Source organism: Rhyacophila brunnea, unplaced genomic scaffold, assembly GCF_057557595.1.
Source record: "Rhyacophila brunnea isolate RB1 unplaced genomic scaffold, BYU_Rbru_1.0 scaffold_7, whole genome shotgun sequence".
NCBI classification, from domain to species: domain Eukaryota; kingdom Metazoa; phylum Arthropoda; class Insecta; order Trichoptera; family Rhyacophilidae; genus Rhyacophila; species Rhyacophila brunnea.
In genome coordinates, this window is record NW_028233339.1 from 42,543,812 (window position 1) to 42,565,784 (window position 21,973).

The 21,973-nt window shown below is 33.8% G+C and overlaps 1 long non-coding RNA gene across 1 annotated transcript; it reads right to left on the reverse strand.

Annotated features, from left to right (window-relative positions):
• Positions 1-4,185: 4,185 nt before the first annotated feature.
• LOC147064926 (uncharacterized) lies at positions 4,186-7,938 on the reverse strand. Its single transcript, XR_015071901.1, has 3 exons — positions 7,825-7,938; positions 6,678-6,734; positions 4,186-4,295 (listed from the first exon to the last, which is right to left on the reverse strand). It is a non-coding gene; the product is annotated as an uncharacterized LOC147064926 (long non-coding RNA).
• Between the last annotated feature and the right edge of the window lie 14,035 nt (positions 7,939-21,973).

The window sequence follows — 21,973 nt, forward strand, 5'->3', positions numbered from 1 at the left end:
AGCAAACGTTGAAGTATCCTTCTCCAATCTTTGGGCTGCTAAATGTTCTGAAATTCTAATATTTAGGCTCCTTGTAGTTTTACCAATGTAAAATTTAGGACAGTTGTTACAGTCTAATTTGTAAATACCGGATTTATTTTTAATCTCTATGGAGTCCTTATTATTTATTAATAATCTAGCAACTGTGTTATTACAATAAAATGCCGGTTTGACATTATTTTTGGACAGATGTTTTTTAACTTTTTCACTGGTTTTACCTATATAACTTAATCTACACCAATGATTAGCAATGACCGGTATGGTAGGTTCTATACCTTTATATAATAATTTAGATACTAATTTTATTTTCTTTTTTATTAAAAGTTTGTCTATAAGAGACTCCTCATAACCGTTGTTAATAGGAATTTGTTTAATCGTTGAAAGTTCGTTTTGAAAATTTGTTTCACTTAAGGGCACAGTTACAAGTCTATGTATATCTGAATGAAATGCGGCTAGTTTATATGCAGGTGGATGATTCGAGGAACTATGTATAATGCAGTCCGAATATGTCGGTTTTCTATAAATGTTGAACTCATGTATGTTCTTTTCTATGTTAATATTTAGGTCTAGAAAATTAATTTTCTTAACACCAACTTCTAATGTGAATTTAATATTATCATCTAGTGAATTTAAAAAATTATGAAATTTGGTCAGTTGTCTATCTGTACCATTAAACAAACAAAGTATATCATCTACATACCGAAACCAATATATGATATCTCTGGTTTTAGTTTTGTTTTCGAATATAATAGATTCTAAAAAGTCCATATATAACTCTGCTAACAAAGGAGACAGACAATTTCCCATTGCCAAGCCTGAAATTTGTTTATAACATTTACCGTTAAATTGGAAATAATTTTGTTCTACACATATGTCTAAAATATTCATCAATTCCGAGATAATCACTGGATTCACACGGCGTTTAGTTAACATTTCATGGACAATATTTTTACATTTACCTACAGGTACATTAGTGAATAAACTGACTACGTCAAAAGAAATTAATTAGGCATTACTAGAAATATTACAGTTATTAAGATTATTAATTTATTAAGATTATTAAAAAATAATGTTTTTAAAAGTAGGTACCTTGTAAGAGTATTATTAATATATATCTCATTAGTTAACTCGATTAATTATTTTTTCTTAGAATTGACGATTTACACCTCTTGAGTGTATTATTTTTATTGTTATAAAGAATTTTGACCTATTATTAGGTTTGACGATTAATTATAATAATATGCTGTCCAGTGTATTGTTATTAATAAGAGAGGGTTTTTACTAATTAGGTTTTTTACTTCAGCTATTCATAATTTGTTTATTGTATTTTTTGTTATAATTTCTGACTAAATAGGTAGGTAATGGAGTTTTTACCTACTTTATTGTATTGATTTACTATATAAGGTAGAGTTAAGGGTGTTCGTTGTCAGTGTGTATTTGCCTTTGGTGAGTGTACACGACGCCTGAAGATGCCGAAAGGCGAAACCCGGGTCGCAAAAAACGACTTAAATGGAATAGTACAGAGCTTGAATCCATTAGAATTTATATGAGATATGTTTACAATGAAATGAATAAAAATTTTGTGCTCCATCTGAACTCTATTCGCGATTGACATTTTCTTAATCCTGTAAAGGAATAAATAAATATACTTATAGTATGATTTCATTGAAGCATCACAGAACACACTATCGCGTTATAAAGCAGGTTTGCTACTGACTTTGACCATACATCGACAGTGCTTCATTGGGGAATTGGGCTCCTGGGCTTTTTGAAATGTCCCATTTATAATAAAATTTTAAACGCATTTTAAATATATGAGTTGTTTTTATGTTATGTTATAATATTAATAGACTAATGACGATCTGTCAAAGTGATGATAAGCATTATTAGGCATTTATATATCGTGAGATGTTCATATTAATATGTTAGACATTTACACCGTAGGAATTTACTTGAATTATGTATATTATAGATTAATAATCAATACCTATTATTCATGAGTAACCATGAAGAGCCACCACCAAGAAGCCACTTTTGGTCTTATTATCCCAAAATCCAGCCATATTTTCTATGCAAAGAGTTCGATTTAATATCATTACTATAATTATTATGTAAGACCAAGAATTTATTTTCATTTTATTTATATTTTGTAACGGAGATTCTAAACTACAAATTGTGTTAAATCAACCCGAAATGATCAGGTTTTATATTAATTACCTAATGAATTTTATCAATTTAATATGTTCGATTGTCATCTAAGTCAGTGCTCCGCAACTTTTTCTCACCTTTGTCTCCCCAGAATTCCGCGGCACACCACACGTAAAACAATTAATACACCAAAACATGGACCCCACATCCTGAAGGCGGACCCCAGGCCAGGATCTTTGGCGGCCACCCTACCTATCGCTAAGGTTAAAAACAGTGTGATACTCTAAAATAGCGTTTTTCAAATAGTTTTGTCTTCGAGGTAAAATTAATGGTATTGATTGTATGTTTAGCGATTTTTTGTGTGGTTATATTATATTAATATAATTATGGTTAGTTGTTGGGTTAGGAATAATTATTTGTCGAGTATTGACACTATAATAATAAATTGTTGTCCTACAATCACATGTTTTAAAATATTAATACTAGTGTAGTAAAATAGTGTCGCAGGCGACTTTTTTTTATTCGAAAATGGGAGCTGAACTGCGATTGCCTTGTCGGAAATCCGGGGTATTTTTTATTAACCGAAATCCAGAAAATAGGCAATGGAACATCGGCGAAGTTCAGTTTTAGCGTCCCGTCGTATATTAATTCAACAAACTCCTCTCGAATTTATAGGAAAAACGCTTCTATAGAATTTTCGTCACTGGTTGCAAAAGGGTTTCGAATCCAGTCGTAATGATTGTATGAAAGTAATGATGAAATTTCTTTTACAGCATAGTTAAATGTTTTTGAGACAGATCCAAAATTAATTGCTGTGTAATGTTGGTCTGGTAGGTCCTTTGGTACATTTGTAGAGATCCTTGTCTTAACTCCTTCTGCCAAAATTTGAGTTTATTTTTGAATCCTTCTAATTTATCAGAGCACATCAATATATTTTCATTCTGACCTTGCATTGTTTTATTAAGTTCATGCAGGTGGTCAACTATATTACCAGCCATGTACGCAAATTTGGCTATTGTACCGCGGCACACCGGTTGCGGAGCACTGGTCTAAGTCACAATATCATACTGTTGACATGAAAACAATCAAACAAGTGGCCATTTATGAAAAGCTTTAGTCAAAAATAATTTTTAAAAACTTTTGTCATACCTATAAATCTTATAAATGAACTAAATGGCTACCTATTCATGAAGCATTATTTATATTTTGTACATTTAAAATAAATGAATAAGACAGTTTGTTAAATTTGTGTTATTGTAGACGATGATAGGTTAGAATTTCATAACAAGTTAACTTTTCAATAAATGTGTTGCTGTTTTAGAGACTAATATGTTTTTGAATTAATTTTAAGTACTGGCAACACAAATTAGCCGCCAGAAAAGCGTTTCCGTGGACATTCTGCCAAATGGTCCCAAACCAAACCGTTTCATTTAATCTGTTCAATTCAGGTTGAATGATACGAACCTAACATAATATTTATTTTAATGTCATATTTATTATTAAAATTTAGTTTATTGAGTTTTCCATGTTTTGTCATAGAGATTTTTGACTAATTCATAGTTTTAATATTTATTTTAAAAAACATTGATTTTTATAAAAAATCTGTACATTGTGAATACTGTAATTATTCGAGTAATAAAAGAAACATACCCACAGATGTCTCAGGCATGACGGATTCTTCATTTTCTGACGCTAATGGAATCACTGTAAGCAGTTAAAAAAATGTTTAGTTAAAATAATACTATTACATACTTTCTTATAAAATGTGTATAATAATGGTAGCTGTGACCTTGTGCTCATCAAATTTCCTTTTTTTAGTGATATGTTAGAATAGGCCTGCAGGTGGTGGAGGAGAAAGCAAGTGTGTTGCATGCATCAAATTATCAGCAATACCTGTTTTCTTGAAGAAGTGGATTTCTGTTTACTACCACCAAGATGAAGGCAGTAGTTTCAATATATTTGTGGCGTATAAAACAATGAATCATTGCAATCAGCATTAGAGTCTCTATGTGTGACGAGTCCTGGACAATTTGTATTAAGCATTCATTCCTCTTCAGCTACATCATAGTTTCCAAGTTCATACACCAATCGAGCCCTCTCTGAATGATCTGTTAGAGAAAGGTTGATATATTTTATATTTATCAATCTTAAGGGGGGACATGCTCGTCGAAGGTGAAAATTGAGTTTTTATTGTATTTTCAAACCATGATCCTGGACACTCCTTAAACGTTGTAGATAATCTATTTATATAATTTTGAAGCCTTATTATCCTTTATACTTATTTTTAACATTTGATGACTGCATAAAGTATTTTTGTTACATAAAATAGTATTCTTTTAAACCTCTCGCTCTAATGTTTTAGAATATAGTCATATTTCGGTACATAACTGTGCAGTGGTGTTAAGATCCCAAATTTGACAAGAATTAGGCATTTTATTATTCAAAAAATCGGCAAGATTAACACATTTGAAGATAATTCTAAAGATACTTATTATAAGCTATGTCTTTGACCATTCAAGTGTGATAAACATCTTATGAATAATGATTGCTTTATAATAATTATTGACCTAAGAATAAGGTGTGTTTTTTTTAAATACGCCATTTCTTTTGTCATTCTCTAGTGGTTAAGCTACAACATACGGCCGTAGCCATAAATTGACAAACTATAATTAAAGTAGGAAGTAAAATTATGTTAACGCGCGTGTTTGAACATGTATCTAACCGAATTTTCTTTTATTTTTTTTTTAAACGGTACATGTTCAAACACGCGCGTCAATATCATTTTACTCCCTACTTCAATTATAGTTTGTCAATTTATGGCTACGGCCGTATGTTGTAGCTTAACCACTGGGGAATGACAAAAGAAATGGTGTATTTCAAAAAAACACTACCTTATTCTTAGGTCAATAATTATTATAAAGCAATCATTATTCATAAAATGTTTATCACATTTGAATGGTCAAAGACATAGCTTATAATGAGTATCTTTAGAATCATCTTTAAATGTGTTAATCTTGCCCATTTTTTGAATAATAAAATGCCTAATTCTTGTCAAATTTGGGATCACAGAGATTATCAATATAATTTTTTATCGTAAATATTTTACAAAAATTATCTCGTAATAAATTATACTAATGGTTTTATAAATGCGTTTAAAAATTAATAAATGTAAAAAATCTTAACACCACTGCACAGTTATGTACCGAAATATGACTATATTCTAAAACATTAGAGCGAGAGGTTTAAAAGAATACTATTTTATGTAACAAAAATACTTTATGCAGTCACCAAATGTTTAAAATAACTATAAAGGATAATAAGGCTTCAAAATTATATAAATAGATTATCTACAACGTTTAAGGAGTGTCCAGGATCATGGTTTGAAAATACAATAAAAACTCAATTTTGACCTACGACGAGCACGTGGGCCGTTAAGAGAAACATTTATTATTATGCATGAATACATCAATCTTCGGGACTATTCTAACGTATCCAAACGTATCTGTTAACATGTTAAAACAGCTAATTGTGATAAAATTATCACAATTGTACATCATTTGAAATTCGTTAAAGTGATGGAAAATTAAGAGTCTTTTCCTGTTGATTTTTACATAACATAATAACACATAACAAAAATAGTTGGATCAGAATTTCTACCATAAGAGCCTATATCCACGAATGTAAACATTTGATTAGAATCGATCAGGTATTTCCATAGCCTTGTTTGCATAAACGGTTCAAGTTATTTGGCAAGGCAAGGCAGCTTTAATTATGGAAACGACAACTGTCTCCTGACACCTTATTGGTGTATCAAAAATTGAAAATTTAGTACATAATATGCCAAATGCACATTCTACACTTTTCCTCCCTAGAGACAATCTGTAGTTAAATACCGTTCATTCGTGAGAACCCTTTCGAGGGAATGCCTCATATTTTTTTTTAAAGGGAATGCCTCATCACCTACAAAATAATACGGAAAAGGATTTTCCGGATTACCATTTGGTGATTGTACGGCATTCGGTATGTCCAACCAATCTTTTTCCAACCATGTACCGAGTTGGGATGACCGAAACTGCACTGTTCCGTCCAATGTCTCCTACATCAATTGTTATAAATAAATTGTCGGCATCAGGACGTCGGAGAAATATCCTTTATAATTAAAATTACTGGACCCGCTATTGTAAATTTTTTTTATACGAACATGTTTGCCATCCACTGAACCGATGTAATTGGGTAAATCCCACAGCTCATTATACCGCTTGGCAATGGCTACTAAATGTTAGTTGCAGTTGGTGGTATGGGGCAGCTCTGTAGTTGCCGACTGCTGCATCCTTTGAAGTATGCAGGATGCGGTCCTCCGCAGTTTGCGCAGGTCGCGGGACCAATTTGTCGTGTGTGTGTGCAGGATGTTTATGCTATGTGGCTAGAGTGTGTGGGGTGAAATGAGTAAGTAATTTATTAAAGCTTTGCGATCGCAAGTTGAAACTTACCCATGGAAGTTCCAGGCATGACGACCTCGGCCACATCTACTGAGGAAACAGTTGTGGCTGTAAGTGGTTAAAAATAATATTTAGTTAAAATATCGTAACTTTCAAAATGCAATACTAGGAATCATCCGAATCCTGCTAAACGTGGAACAGTCCTTCGAATGCGGATTGCATTCAGTAAAACAGTTGCACGTTTTCACAAAATCGTTCTTCTCGCTATGGTGTTAAATTATCTTTAATTTAATTGCATAATTTTAGATATTTTATAGACAAATATGTTTTGACTATTATCCACATCAGTGCTCCGCAACCGGTGTGCCGCGAGACGATGCGTTTTATATATTATTTTTATTTATTATTATGATATCAATCATGGCCCCCACATCCTAAAGCGGGCGCCAAGGCTAGAATTTTTGTTTCCCCCCCCCTACCTATCGCCAAGGTTAAAGGTAGTGTGACGCTCTACACTAGCGTTTTCCAAATGATGTTCACGGTAAAATTAAGGGTAGGTATTTTTAATACTTATATCCACTTGAATTATGGGGTTATCAAGTAATGAGGCAATTGAAACTTACATCGCACAACCACATATTTTAATATACAACCATTAATAAAGGGAAATAGCGCTGGCGACTTTTTTTACTATTAGAGCAAATTTGTGATGTGTGTTTATCTCACTTATTAGGTCGACTCGACGCGCCGGGCTCCCCCCCCATGAGCCCGGGCCCCCAAGCTAGAGCCCTGTCAGCCCCCCCCCCCCTTCTTGTGGGGGCCATGATGTCAATACTCGACAAATAATTATTCTTAACTAACCATAATTCAAGTGGATTTATTAATAAATACAAAAAATCACTAAACATACAATCACTATACCATTAATTTTACCTCAAACACTATTTGAAAAATGCTACTTTAGATTTATATATATATTTCACACTGTCTTTAACCTTAGCGATAGGTAGGGGGCCGCCAAAGATCTTAGTCGGGGGGACCCTTCAGGATGTGGGGTCCATGTTTTGGTGTACACATTGTTTTATGTGTGGTGTGCTGCGGAATTCTGGGAAGACCTTTCGTGTGCCGTGGGTGAGAAAAGGTTGCGGAGCTCTGACCTTCATAGTATATAAGTAAATGTAAAGTAAAGAGAGCATACCAAGCAGTCTGTCATCACGCTGAGAGTGAAGAGGTGACGTTGGACCTGGATCGGCCACGTACTGCGGATGCCAGAAGAGAACTTCAACCTGGCTTTGCTGTTCTTCAAGTTGACCGGATTCTAGCGTCCTGGAAGGTCGTTAAATACTATCTATTATGTATACAATGTAGCTACAGGATACTGGTATGACATGGAACGATGCAAGAAGACTGGCGAGCGACAGGGATTCTTGGAGACGCTGCATGATGTCCATATGCTCCAAGAGGTGAGTATGGCTGAAGAAGAAATGTAAAATACATAAGGTGCTATTTTGCTATTTGAAATATGTATATTTAGATGTTTGAATTAATCACCTCTGGTAAAGAGAGGTATTGGTAACGGACAGCAAGGGATCACACATCAGTAATAAGCGTTGATTCAGAGGATTCGGAGAATTCTATGAGAGAAAGCATCATCGTCTTAATTCAGATTTATGTGTAAATCACTATCTGATAAGTAATGGGGTTGTCAAGTTTTGAGATGGACACACTATTTTTAGCTTCTTTCACAGTAGTCCACCTGAAGAAAATTATTTCTGCACACTCCATGTTGATAGGTGGTGTTAACAGTTTAATTTTACTAATGGATCCATTGCCATTGTACATGGTCTGCCTTTGTGAATGACAAAGCACACCCTTAATTTCGTAACCTAGTCTCCAACAATGGCGAGGCTTCTTAAAAGCGGAAATAACAAAAATCATCATAATATAGGAAGGTAATAATATAATTAATAACTGAGTTATTATGCCGCAGATGCGGAGCTTTTATAATTTTTTGGTACAAGTCAGTTATGAGTCAATTATACAAGACAACTTTCTGAAAAATGTTGGTTTAGTATGAATTCCATTAGATTTTAAAATAAAACACACTCAATTGCATGAAATAATATGCATTATATCACTACTCGAATTAGTTTTATTAAAGTAACTGGCCTAGCACTAATATTTATCAGTATTTTCTACAGTAAGTAAAATGTTTCCCGCCATAATAAGGAATGATGATGGTCTATTACGCTCAGAGCTCGAAATGAAAAATTTTACGAACCGGAGCGCTTGATAATTATACGAAAATAATAACACTGTTACTTATCTAATTCTATACATATACTAGCTGACCCGGCAAACGTTGTTCTGCCATATAAATTATTTCTAGTAAATATTTTGGTTGTTAAATAAAAAATAACGAATGTATCGTAAGTGTGTGGGGATGGGATCTATGACAGAAAGCGGAATAGAGCGCTGTAGACGATGACCGCCGATAAAAATAAAAAACATCAACCATTCATTTTCTCAATTCAAAATGAGTAATGATGTTCATAATGAATGAATTACCTGTGACAGGATCTCGTTATTTAATGATTATGCAATATCCGTCTTGTCCCTTCCAGAAAATTAGCGGATATTGGAGAGCGTCGTATGAATGGTGTGTGTCAGCGATGAACTCTAGATTATTGTTTCTTCTTCGAATCACGATTTCTCGCGTCGATGTGCGGTCGCCAACCATGATTCCAGCAAAGTCGTCAACAACAGGCACATTGAATCGACGCACGTGGTCTCCAGCTGGTGTTTTATCAGTATTGATGACAAAAGCGTGATTGTCACATTGCAATTCGTGCATGTGTGCTTTGAAGAATTTCAATAATTCATTGTGCTCATTCAACAGGGCGTCCAGTTTGCCGACGATGCGCCTGGCATTAGGCAAAATGAGGCTATTGTAGCCGCAACATGCATCCACATGATTGATGTCCTCACCGCCCATGAAGTAGATTTGTAAAAATTTATGTGGTTCGTTTGGCATTGGCAGCAATGAGCCTACTTTGTGTTATACTTGGCCTTTAATTTTGAACGTAGAATGGAATTGTTGACCATTTGCCGCAGTATTGTGAACTATTTCTGTTGCTCCGAACGAAGTCATTTGGAAGCATGAATTGAATGTGCGAATGGACTTCAGGAACAGGTTTGAATCTGGAACCGTGCCGATGAGCAAGCCGTTCAATGGTTCTGGTGGTATCTCAATTTCTGTTTTTTCAATTTCTCAATTTTCTCAAGTTGCACTTTTCCTGATGCGCAACACATCCCGCCTGACTCATGTTTGAATTTGAGCGCATGACAATGGGGACATTCTTTGTCCATAGCACCAATCAGCATATTCGGATGAGCGGAATATTCAATATCTGGCTCGTACTCGAATGCGAGACGAAGGAACGAAGCGGATATAAATGTTTGATGTACTTGTTGGCGTTGTCGGTCATTTGCTCTGCGTGTGTTAACTACGAACCGGCGCGCTTGGCTCCGTTCCAATTGTCGTTGTTGATTTCGTTCAGCTCGTGCCTCTTGTGATTGAGATGCACGCAATTGCGACATGCTTACACGCACATTTTTGTTATCTTGTTGGATTTGTTCGTCTGTTCTTTCTGCTCTACTATTTCGCATGTTTGTTGCTTTATTCGTTCGACGGCCCAAATGGCCCCCCTTGCGTCTTGCTGGCATTGTGACTTTGATACACGCACATAAAAATAGATAAATTAAAATAAATCGTACAAAATTTTGCACGCACTGCGTTGTGATATGCCGAATGAAATGTCAAAATGACGCGACGCTTCTCTTGAATTCTTCTCGGGTGTAGCGCCATCTGTCATTCAACAACATAAATAATTTCGTTCTGTTTGAAATACGAACGACGGTTAAATTTGTTCATACAAAAATAATATAATCACGATTTAAAAATGGGAGGGTAGGGGTAGGAAGGTGAAAATTTGGAGTTATAGGTATTTTTTTATGCCAAATAATAAAAAAAATACAAAAAAAAATTGTCAAAAAAATAAAAGAAAAATTTTCTGGATAGAGATCCCTAATCACCTAGCGGTATGAAATATACTTGTTGACCTATTCTCATACCTAACAAATATAGATAAAAAAATCATAAAAATCGGTCGAGCCATTTCGGAGGAGTTCGACCACAAACATCGTGACACGAGATTTTTATATATATAGAGATGTATTTAAAAAAAACGATTGTGTTAGATTTTTTTTATTATATGACATATCTCGCTCAGACGGTCAAATTAATATTTACAGGAGACGGAGTGATAATTTTGGGGATTGTGTGAACCGGAACGGCGCTCCGGTGCGTTCCGGTCCATTTCGAGCCCTGATTACGGTAATATATTAAAGATTTAAGTAAATAATTTCCATGTACAAATATATTAACAGATGTACTACATACCAATATTATTCTGGCACAGTCGAGTACTTTAAAACAATAAAATATCTAGTGTAAAGTGGAACGCTCTTTACACCCATCCATTGGAGTTTAGACAAGCAACGGGAACGTCCATGACAGATCGTGGTAAAACGTATTAAATCATAGACTATTATACTTTTATATTAAATTATCTTTATCTATGGTATGAAAAACTATTTGACGTACGGCACGCGTGAAAGATTTTAAACGTGGTAAAACGTGTAAAGAAACGACTTGACGTACGGCGCGCGTGAACGTTTGGACGCGACCAACCTCACTCTTTCCGTTGTTTCTTTAGACGCACGATCATTCCCGTGCGACATCGCGCACAAGAGGCTTTCACGCAGACAAGATTGTTTGTGTGCAGGTCGCTAATGATACACGAAGAGCAGATTCGTACTGTGAGCTCGCGCATGCGCAGTGCCATAGACTAATATACTCGCAGTGCAACAAAACGATCTGTCATCCATCAGCGCCATCTCTGTGCTGCCAATGGTACTATCATCGTACATAATAATATTAAATATTATTTAATAACACTATTCAGTGACGTCCCTAGACAAAATGCCGCCCCTGGGCAGCGCCATAATGCCGCCACATTTTCTAACATCCGTGCTCGTGTCGTTTCTAGTCACCAATAACGTCGAAGGGCAATGGAAGTAAACTAGACATCGCGAACCCGACAAAAAATTTATTTCATGTTAAACCTGTTATGCTAATTAATACATTTTGTTTCCAACAGAGCTGAAATTTTTGTAAGCAAAAATATTTTCATTATTAACCGGTTAAGTGCCCAAAGCGTCTTTGGACGCCCTAATTACACGAATTCTTATGTTAATTACTATCAATTAACTAATTGCGGCATAGAAAGGATTAAGTACTCAGTTTAGGTAATAATTTCCAAATGATTCTACTCCCATTAAAATTGTAATTTAAATTTAATGACTACATAACATGTAATATTTTCTGAATACATAATTTTTTGTAAAAAAATGTTTTATTCACAACAGCCTATAAGCAGTGCCACGCCGTAGGTATGTGGCACCCTTGTGCAAAGTATTTGGCGCCCCCAATTTCTTTAAAATACCTTATTTAGATTTTCTTTTTTTATTAAAGGGGTCCGCGAACCATCGAATTTTTTTTAAAGGGACCGCCACGTAGGAAATTTTAAAAAGTTTGAGAATCGCTGTTTTAAAGATAAAAAAACATCTAGCAAGTAAAAATATCAATGGATGGCTGACAATTAGGCGCGAAAGCTGTCACTTTCACGTGGCCACATCACAGTGCATGCATGTAAGGATGATTTAACATATCTACCCAAAACAGTTCTGTAACACCTTCATTGAACTGTCGTCTGTGGAATGTGTCAACCAATATTACTAGCGCTACCATATCAAAAGAATAAGTATTGATGCTTGTTTTTCGTATCGTATCGAAAGAGAGTCTCGATACCTGCAAGTATAATCGTTAGAAATTGAATGATGCTTGTCCGCATTTAATTTATATCCGCAATTTATTTCCAAAGAAAGTAGCAATACCGGTATCATACGAGGGTGGGTCAATAATTCCTTAGAAAACAGCATTAAAACAGGTTTTATTTTTGTATTTTTTTTTTATTTCTCAACATAATTTCCTTGGAGCTCAATACACTTGGTTAGACGTTTCTCAATTTTTTTTAAACCGTCAGAAAAATAAGTTTTCGGAAGGTCCTCAAAATAAGCATTTGTCCGATCGATGACTTCTGTATTTGAAAAAAAACGTTGTCCACTTAGCCATTTTTTTAAGTTTGGGAAAAGGAAAAAGTCACTGGGGGCTAAATCTGGCGAATACGTGGTCGACCAATTCGAACTTCAATTCTTCAATTTTAGCCATTGATCGTAAACATGTGTGAACACGGGCATTGTCCTGATGAAAGAGGATTTTTTTCCTGTTTAAATGAGGCCGTTTTTCTTCAATTTTGTTTTTTAGCTGGTCCAATAAAGATGCATAATAATCCCCTGTTATTGTTTTTCCTTTTTCCAAATAGTCAACGAAAATAATTTCACGTGCATCCCAAAATACAGTAGCCATAACCTTACCAGCTGATTTTACGGTTTTCGCCTTCTTTGGACATGGTTTGCCTTCGCAATCCACTGCTTTGACTGTTCTTTCGTCTCGGGAGTATAGTGGTGTATCCATGTTTCATCTACAGTCACAAAGCGACGAAAAAATTCATCCGGATTGCGTTGCATGAGCGACAACAGGGCTTTAGAGGCCACCACCCTAGTGCGTTTATTGTCGACTGTGAGCAAACGCGGCACCCATCTTGCAGAAATATTTTTCATGCCCAATTTGTCATGTAAAATAGAAATGACGCTACCTTTTGAGATCCCTGTAACCTCAATTATCTCACTCAACTTTAATCTTCGGTCACTTAACACCATATCGTGGATTTTATTGATCATTTCTGGTGTAGTCACCTCTACAGGACGTCCTGAGCGTGGTTCATCCTTTGTTGATGTACGACCACGTTTAAATTCATTTAACCAGTTATAAATAGTTGCAAGTGAAGGAGCAGATATGCCGTGAACTAAATCCAACTCATTTTTTATTTCCTTTGCTGTTAACCCTTTTATATTAAAATGTTTAAAAACAACTCTAAACTCAATTTTCTCCATTTTCCATTTTTCCATTTTCCACAAGCAATTTTTTTTTTAAATGTACGAGAAACACACAACAACCCGACCAATCTGATTGAAACTTCGCAGCATACTGAATCGGTAGTGCCGCTGCATGAAAACAAACCGCTTGCAGTACTAGTCGCGCCACCTGTCGGCTTTTCTAAGGACTTATTGACCCACCCTCGTACAAAAGAAAAATATTGATTCTATTTGGCTCTAGTTTCACCGTATTACAATAATTATAGTAAGTACAAAACTATAATTCCGATCCTGCAAAAAATGTACATATTATGGTATACCTAATAGGTAGAACTTCTATTTTTTTATTTTATTTAATTTTCAAACTCACCTCACTCCACTCATTGTGCAAAGGTCCAACCATGTCCGATCCTAACAGGATCATATAGGCCTCCACAGAGTGGAGGTTTGTTTTAACAGATTTAGTTTTTACAAGACATGGATGTCAGCCATTTGCTCAAACTATTAGGTCCATACTCTGACTCAAACACAAATTGAAAAACAATATGTACTCTTGCCAGACCCAGGATTTGAACACCTGGGACCCACGACGCTATAGATAGACTGACGCTTAAGCCTCGCTGCCATCGTGGGTGCAAAGGTACTATCTCTTAAAAATCCAACACATCATGTTAAGAAATTGTCTCTATTAGATCTGCTTTGTCCTGTTTATTATTATTTTATATGATTCATAATATTCAGATAGATGTCCCTAGTGACATTACATTTTGCTTGACACAAAATGGGAGAAATAATATTATTTGTAAAGTACCTATTTGGTTATTAAGTTTAAACAAGGAGGCATAGAGTACAAAATAATACGACATTTAATACGAAATAGTTTATTATTAATATGTGATCTACACATTTTATAAACTAGATCATCATAAACTGATTAAAAATATAACATTATATCATATTATATTAACAGTCAAAACTATTTTTTGCTACATAATAATACAAAAATTGATACAAAAATAATCAAAGGCATTTTTTAAACTGTTCGGCATTCATTCATAATACAGCAATGTGTAGTATTAATTGAACAGTGACCACACTATTTCATATTTTAAATTCTCCTTACACAATGTACACATTATAATATAAAAATTTTAACATAATTAATTAAAACCATAGAATGGCATTCTTTTTGGCAATTGGCAACATTCAATATTGTGAGTTTTGACCATACCAAAATTAATTTTAATATAAATAATATGCATTTCAATTCATACACATTTTTTTAATTTTTCATAAAAAAGATATTTTTTTAAATAAATATAAAAATATATTAAAAGTACGAATTAATCAAAAACCTTTACTCTCTATTAAAGAAAGCTTAATAAACTAAATTTTAATTATAAACATGACTATAAAATAATATGTAAAAATAAGATGGGATGATAATTATAGTCTAAGGATGGGATCCTTGATGGATGAATTCACATCTTATGTTTTTTTTTTTAATTATATGTTTATCTTTGACTTGATATATAAAATATTTTTCTTTTTATTGGTTTTAGATACGTATTTATTAATAATTAAAATACATTAAAACGAAATCATCAAAAAAATGGGTCAATTTGCAAGTTTCATATTTTTTCACCGAGTCTGGTAGGTGTAATCACCTTAAGGGTACTCTCAGATTAATAATATTATAAAATAAAAATGTTTTTCTGAATAAAAATATTTATCCAACTAATCTAAAATATAAGTTCCTATTACTATAAAATATCCTTTTTGAGGTCTTGTTTCCGGGAATAGTCTTTGTTGGGTAAATAATGTTGTGGGAAGCAAAATACAGTACACTCTCATTAATCCGCTGTTCGATTATCCGACAACTACTATAATCCGCCGTTATTTTTACTAGTTGAAAGCACAAAATCAAGCTCTATAATTCGCCGGTTTTTGATTGTCAAATTCAGTAGTCTGCCGCGTACAAACAATGCAGATGAGACGTGTTTATTTTGGAAACTTCTTCGTAAAACGTACATTCATCACGAAGAAAGTAATGTACTAGGGAGGAAAGTGCCCAAGGACCGCATTACTTATGCCGTGCTCCAATGTAACCGGGACACACAAAATGAAGCTTTTGGTCATAGGGAAAGCCAGGAAGCCATTCAAGAATATCTGCCTCACTGGTTTTGTCAAGTGATTTACTGTTTATTGTTTAGTTAATAAACTGAGTTAAGTATATGTATAATTTAGTAAATACTTGATTTTGATTATAAATAAAACCATAATTTGCTAGTACAAATTTCTCAAAAAAACTATTATTACGAAATACCTATTTTAATTTTTACCATATTTTGTATGTATGCACTATAATCCGCCGCTTTCAATAATTGGACACTTGTCTGGTTTACAGGGTGGCGGATTACTGAGAGAGTACTGTGATTATCGGAAGTTATAGGTATCCGGGAGATACGTTTTGGACACGGTCGCAATAAGCGAAATTTCATGGTCTATGTTCGAAAAAGAGTATGAAAACACTTTATTTATAGATATATAAATAACAAAATAAATGTAATACATAAAATAAAAATAATTCAACTTTGTACAAAAAAAAAAACATTAATTTTTATTTGTGTTGTGACGTATCAGAGTACTTTTCTTTCAGCCATGCTTGTAACTTTATTATATGTGAGTGATTCATTCATTCCGACCATGTCCGATATATATATAGTTAACCATTGTTCTACTAAAAATAACTAAAAATAATTAAGTACATATCACTAACTTAATACAAATACCATAGATTTCAGCAACACATCGCGAGCCTAATACTACAAGGTTCTAATTATTCGTCCTTGGGAAAACAAACCAACAATGAAGTAGTATTCTAAGCTGCCACATTGCTGCTTTTGATTCATCAAGGACAAACACTTAGAACCTTGTAGTTCTCCACTCGCGACATGCTTGCAGTTTTTAAATTAATGTAATCAGTCAAATCCATATTTCCATATTTCAAAAAATATTAAATTCAGTCATAGAAAGAGCGGAGATATAAGCATGCCGAATGGTTCATTTTGGTTCAGGCCTCGATATTACCACAAAAAACTGTCATACAAATCATCAAAACGAGCCTGTTCAACCTCATCATCATAATAATCCTGATTATAGACCCCTTCAATGAATAGATTAACATTTGAAAATTTATCTTTTATCACCTGGTACATTGTATCATCATTGGGTATTAAGTAACAATATCTAATCACCAGTTGTTTAACATGTGGACAATTTTTTGCAACTATATCTAATACATCTATGTTGACATTATTTATCTTCATAAATTTGAGTGTCGTTAATTTTACCATATTCCTATTTGCAAATAAATCCATCAAACTTTCTGAAGTAAATTTATTGTTGTATTCCAAATGCAAAAATTGTAAGTTTTGTAATTTTCTTAAACATTTCAGACCTGCATCAGTCATTTCACTATAACTGAGTGTAAATTTCGAGATATTTGCACATTCTGATACATATTTCAATATGGTATCATCTTTATCCGCGCCATATAGATCCAAAGTTTTTAAAGTGTGCCTTTGTTGAATTAACAGTTTTATAAAATTTTCTTGGGATATACATGTAATTACATCCATAACACCTAAATGTGCAATTTTTTTACACAAAAGAAGCTTCTCAAAACTTTGGTCACTCAAACCTACATTACATACTAAAGTATTTAATAGAGGAAGATGACTGAAATCGATATTAGACTCGTACTTCGTATTTTTACGAAGAATTCTGTCAAAAAAGAACGTGCCTTTAATGATCAACTTTTCTAAAGCACCAATAGACTCAATAATTCTAAATATTTTAAAATCATGAAAATAACCACAATCTGTGAAAACAAGTTTATTAATTTTAGGGCATTGGAGTAAAATAAATTCCATGTGTTCGACATCTTCAAGGCGAAAGAATTCAATGAACCGGATATAATTAAAGCGGTCGCTATATTTTACCAAAAAATTCTGCAAGGCGTTTGTACAACTATCACCATTGTAAATAATTAGCATCCGATCCCACACTTTTGGACATAGAGTGACCTCTTTCCATTGTTGACATACTTGGTCTACATGAACAATATCATCATACGAGAGGTAAGCAAATATCTCTATCAATACTTCTGTTGGTAGCCTGTTGATATGCATTGTATATCTTGAGTGACCATTGGCATTAGAACAATCAGCAATAATAAATTGTTGAAAAATTATTATCACAAAGGTTTTTAACCAACGGACCAATGTGGCATTGGGTGCATTTGGAATTGAAGAAATCTGAAAAGAATAAAAAAAACAGCAATTATATTGTCCTAATAAAATGTAGATGTAAACCTGTTTAATAGTCATCTCTCAAAAATGGGTAATTATGCTGCAGATGACCGCATGAGCTTTTATATTTTTTTTAACAAAAACATTTATTCCATGTAGACAATTATTAAATTAAATAAGTACCTTTTTCTGTCGGTGCAGATGCTTTTCGATCGAATAATTATTAATTTAAAATTTTCATACATTTCGATGGATCATTATCACACACTAAGATTATATTAGGTTGGGGTAGGTTAGGTTATGTTCGGTTGGGTTTGGTCTAAAAAGAAAGTTATAAAAACTCATGCGGTCATCTGCGGCACATTTACTCAAAAATGATCTACTACTAACTACACGATAAGATAGTACGTTAAGCCTGCAGAATTAAATCTTTCTATTGTAATATATAAAAGTATCATCAAAGAGGTACATAAGTAAATTAAAACTGCACCGCTGGTGTGTGCAAGGGGTTGGCAGAGAGGTTCAACACAGTTCACCATCTTCTTCTGGCATTTTGACAACACAACAAAACCATAAAATAAAGTGTAAAAATCATTTGATTGCGAGAACGATCAAAATAATATTGTCGGAGTGGGTGGGTAGGATTGTTTATTTTTTTGATGCCCGGTTTTCAAGCATTTCTTTGACGATACAGAAGTACAGTAGGTATCTATACGTTTTTAAATGAAATAGAACATGTTAAATGTACCAGTAATGATTAGTTGAAAACGTGTATACGTATATATCCTGATTAATTGTTGTAAAAGACCGCACTACTCTGGTCTGAAACTCTTTACTACAGTCAGTGAAGTATGGGGAAGTAAGACAAGTAGGTAGCAGTGTTGCCATATTTTGAAAGTGGAATTATAGTACAGAGCCTCCAAAATTATAGTATTTGGGGATAAAATATAGTACGCGTTGTCATCTGTTGAAAATGTATGGTAAGTATTTAGTAGAATGTGTAAATATTTCACCGCGGGCCGCAGGTTCCCCAATTTTCCTAGTCGGCTCGTTTTTTTTAGGTAAAATATTTTGCCGCGGGCCGCAGGTTCCACAATTTTCATAGTCGGCTCGTTTTTTTTAGGTAAAATATTTTGCCGCGGGCCGCAGATTCCCTATTTTTCATGGTCAGCTCATTTTTTTAGGAGAAAATTTTACGAGAAGAGAAAACACGGGCCACAGATTTCCAAATTTCCGAAGACGAGTCGATTGCGAAATGGCAAATGCGAAATTATAGTGTTTTGGGCGTACTATACCTATTTTATATTGTACATAGTACGCGGACCAAAATTATAGTACAAATACTATAATTATAGTACGGTTGGCAACACTGGTAGGTAGTCACAGACGTCACAGCAGTGATGCCATCTTTTAAAAGTGGAATTATAGTACAGAGCTTCCAAAATTATAGTATTTGAGGAAAAAGTATAGTACGCGTTGTCATCTGTTCTATTCTGTTGAAAATGTACAGGTTTTTTGTTTCTCAAGAAAAAATAACGGAGAATTTGAGAAACTCCGAGACCTCTTATTTATTTAGGTACCTCTTCCGACCAAAAATGCTTACCGAAAATTTCATTTTAAACCAAAGTCAGGGGGAATTTTTTACGTTTCGCGAGTATTTTTTTTTCAAGTTCTCCAAATCTACTTATATTCCGAAATTATAGTACTTTGCACCATTTTATCGAACGAAAATATCTAAAATTTAGTACTTTTTACAGATTTTTTTCCGATATTTAAAATAATAGTATTTTGGGCGTACTATACCTGTTTTATATCTACATAGTACGCGGACCATAATTATAGTACAAATACTATAATTATAGTACGGTTGGCAACACTGCGTCACAGTCACAATGATGACGATATGTCCATAGACTAATATACTTTTGATATCGCACCCCCAGTAAGATACTGTCGTAAGTCTCTTTGGGCGTTATTGACTTAAGGATGTGGTTGGATTCGTATTTTTTTTGCTATTTTAATAAAATACTGTCGTATCTCAAACTCAAATAGTGTCAGAGAGAAAGCACTTAATACAGTACATTACTTTCCGAAAACTGTTAAATCGATAATAAAATAGTGCTGTAACTAAGTTACGACAGTATTTTACAAGAAGCTTTCTAAAAAACTAAAACAATACTTTTCAAAAAAATACTGTTGTAACTCTGTTACTACAGGAAGATCTGAGATACAGCGTAATTTTTTCACTAGTTGCATGGATAGTATTGTTCCAAAGTATTCAAACAAAAAAACTGGAAGCAGCAAAGGCAACAATTTTTGTTACCAACTTCAATTAAATGGAAGTAAAATAGAAGAAGTATGCAAAAAATACTTTATCAACACATTTGGGGTGAGTGAAAGGTACTGCTCCACTGCGTGGAAAACAAGAGGTCTAATTTCCGGAATGCCAATTCTAGAACAAAGAAGTCATCATGGCAATCACAAAAAAATTGATGATGATTTAAAAAATGATATAAGAGCTCACATTAAGTCTTTCCCAGTGATCAAGCAACATTATTCGGGTGCACAGAAATCTAGATTGTATTTAGATGGTAAATTGACAATAATTGCTGAAATGTATCGGTTATACAAAAAACAACTAGCTGACAGCAATATGCTATTTGGAAAAGAACATTATTATACGCATCACTATTTAATGACGAATTTAATATTGGCTTCTTTAAGCCTAAAAAAGATTTGTGCGTTGAATGCGACCTATACAATAATTCTTCACCAGAAGAAAAAGAACAACTTCAAGAAAAGTATGAGACACATCAACCTGGAAAAAAAGAGGCAAAGGATGCAAAGACCAAAGACGTAGCAGAATCCCGAACTAATGGCCAAAATAGCGTCATTAATGTAGCTGTATATGATTTGCAGGCTGTTTTACCGCTTCCTTGCGGAAATGTGTCAACTTTCTATTACAAACTAAAGTTGGCCATGTACAATCTTACAGTCTATAATATCACTGAAAATATTGCAAACTGACACATGTGGGATGAGAGTCGAGCTGCATGAGGATCCAATGAAATTGGTAGCTGTGTACTCGATTACGTGAAAAATATCACCACACGGAGCATTTTATTGTTTACAGAGACAATTGTGCCGGGCAGAATAAAAATAAATACATTGCTGCAATGTATTTATATGCCATCGGGAATTCACAAAAAATAAAACGATCTCTCATAAGTTTTTGGTCAACGGGCGAGCTAAATGAAGGCGATATTGTCCATTCTACAATTGAGCAGCAGAAGACTAGGGCTCTAAAAAGTGGACCAATATTTGTGCCCAGCCAAATGGTTACCATTGTAAACCATACATTGTTAAACCCATGGCGACAAATAATTTTCACAACATGAAAAAACTAGCAGATAAAATCGGTAAAAATTACAACACAGATGATAATGGAGAAAAAGTTTTGTGGCAGAAGATTAAAGTTATAAAAGTAGACAGAGACTAGCCATACATTTTTTTTTTTAAACCAGTTATCATGAAAAATGTAGGCAATTGAATGTTCGTCAACGGCAAATAGGTAAACCGTTACCAATGGATGATCTCAATGTATCCAAAGCATATAAGAGCGGCCAAAAATAACGACAATTAAAAAGAAGGATTTGCTTTCTCTCTGCACTGCTAAAAATCGTGAATTTTATTATGATTTTTTTGCTTCTCTTCCAAGTGATGTTTAAAAATTAAAAATCGTACCTAAAATTTTTATTTTCCCATTAAATAAAATAATTAAGTATTTTTTTGTTGTTTTGAACTAATAATTGTATTTTTTATGTTTTTTTCAATAAATCTTTAAATATTGTACCATAACTTAATATTTTGAAAACCTTCCTTTACAGTGCCCAACAAATTAGTCGAAATTATTAG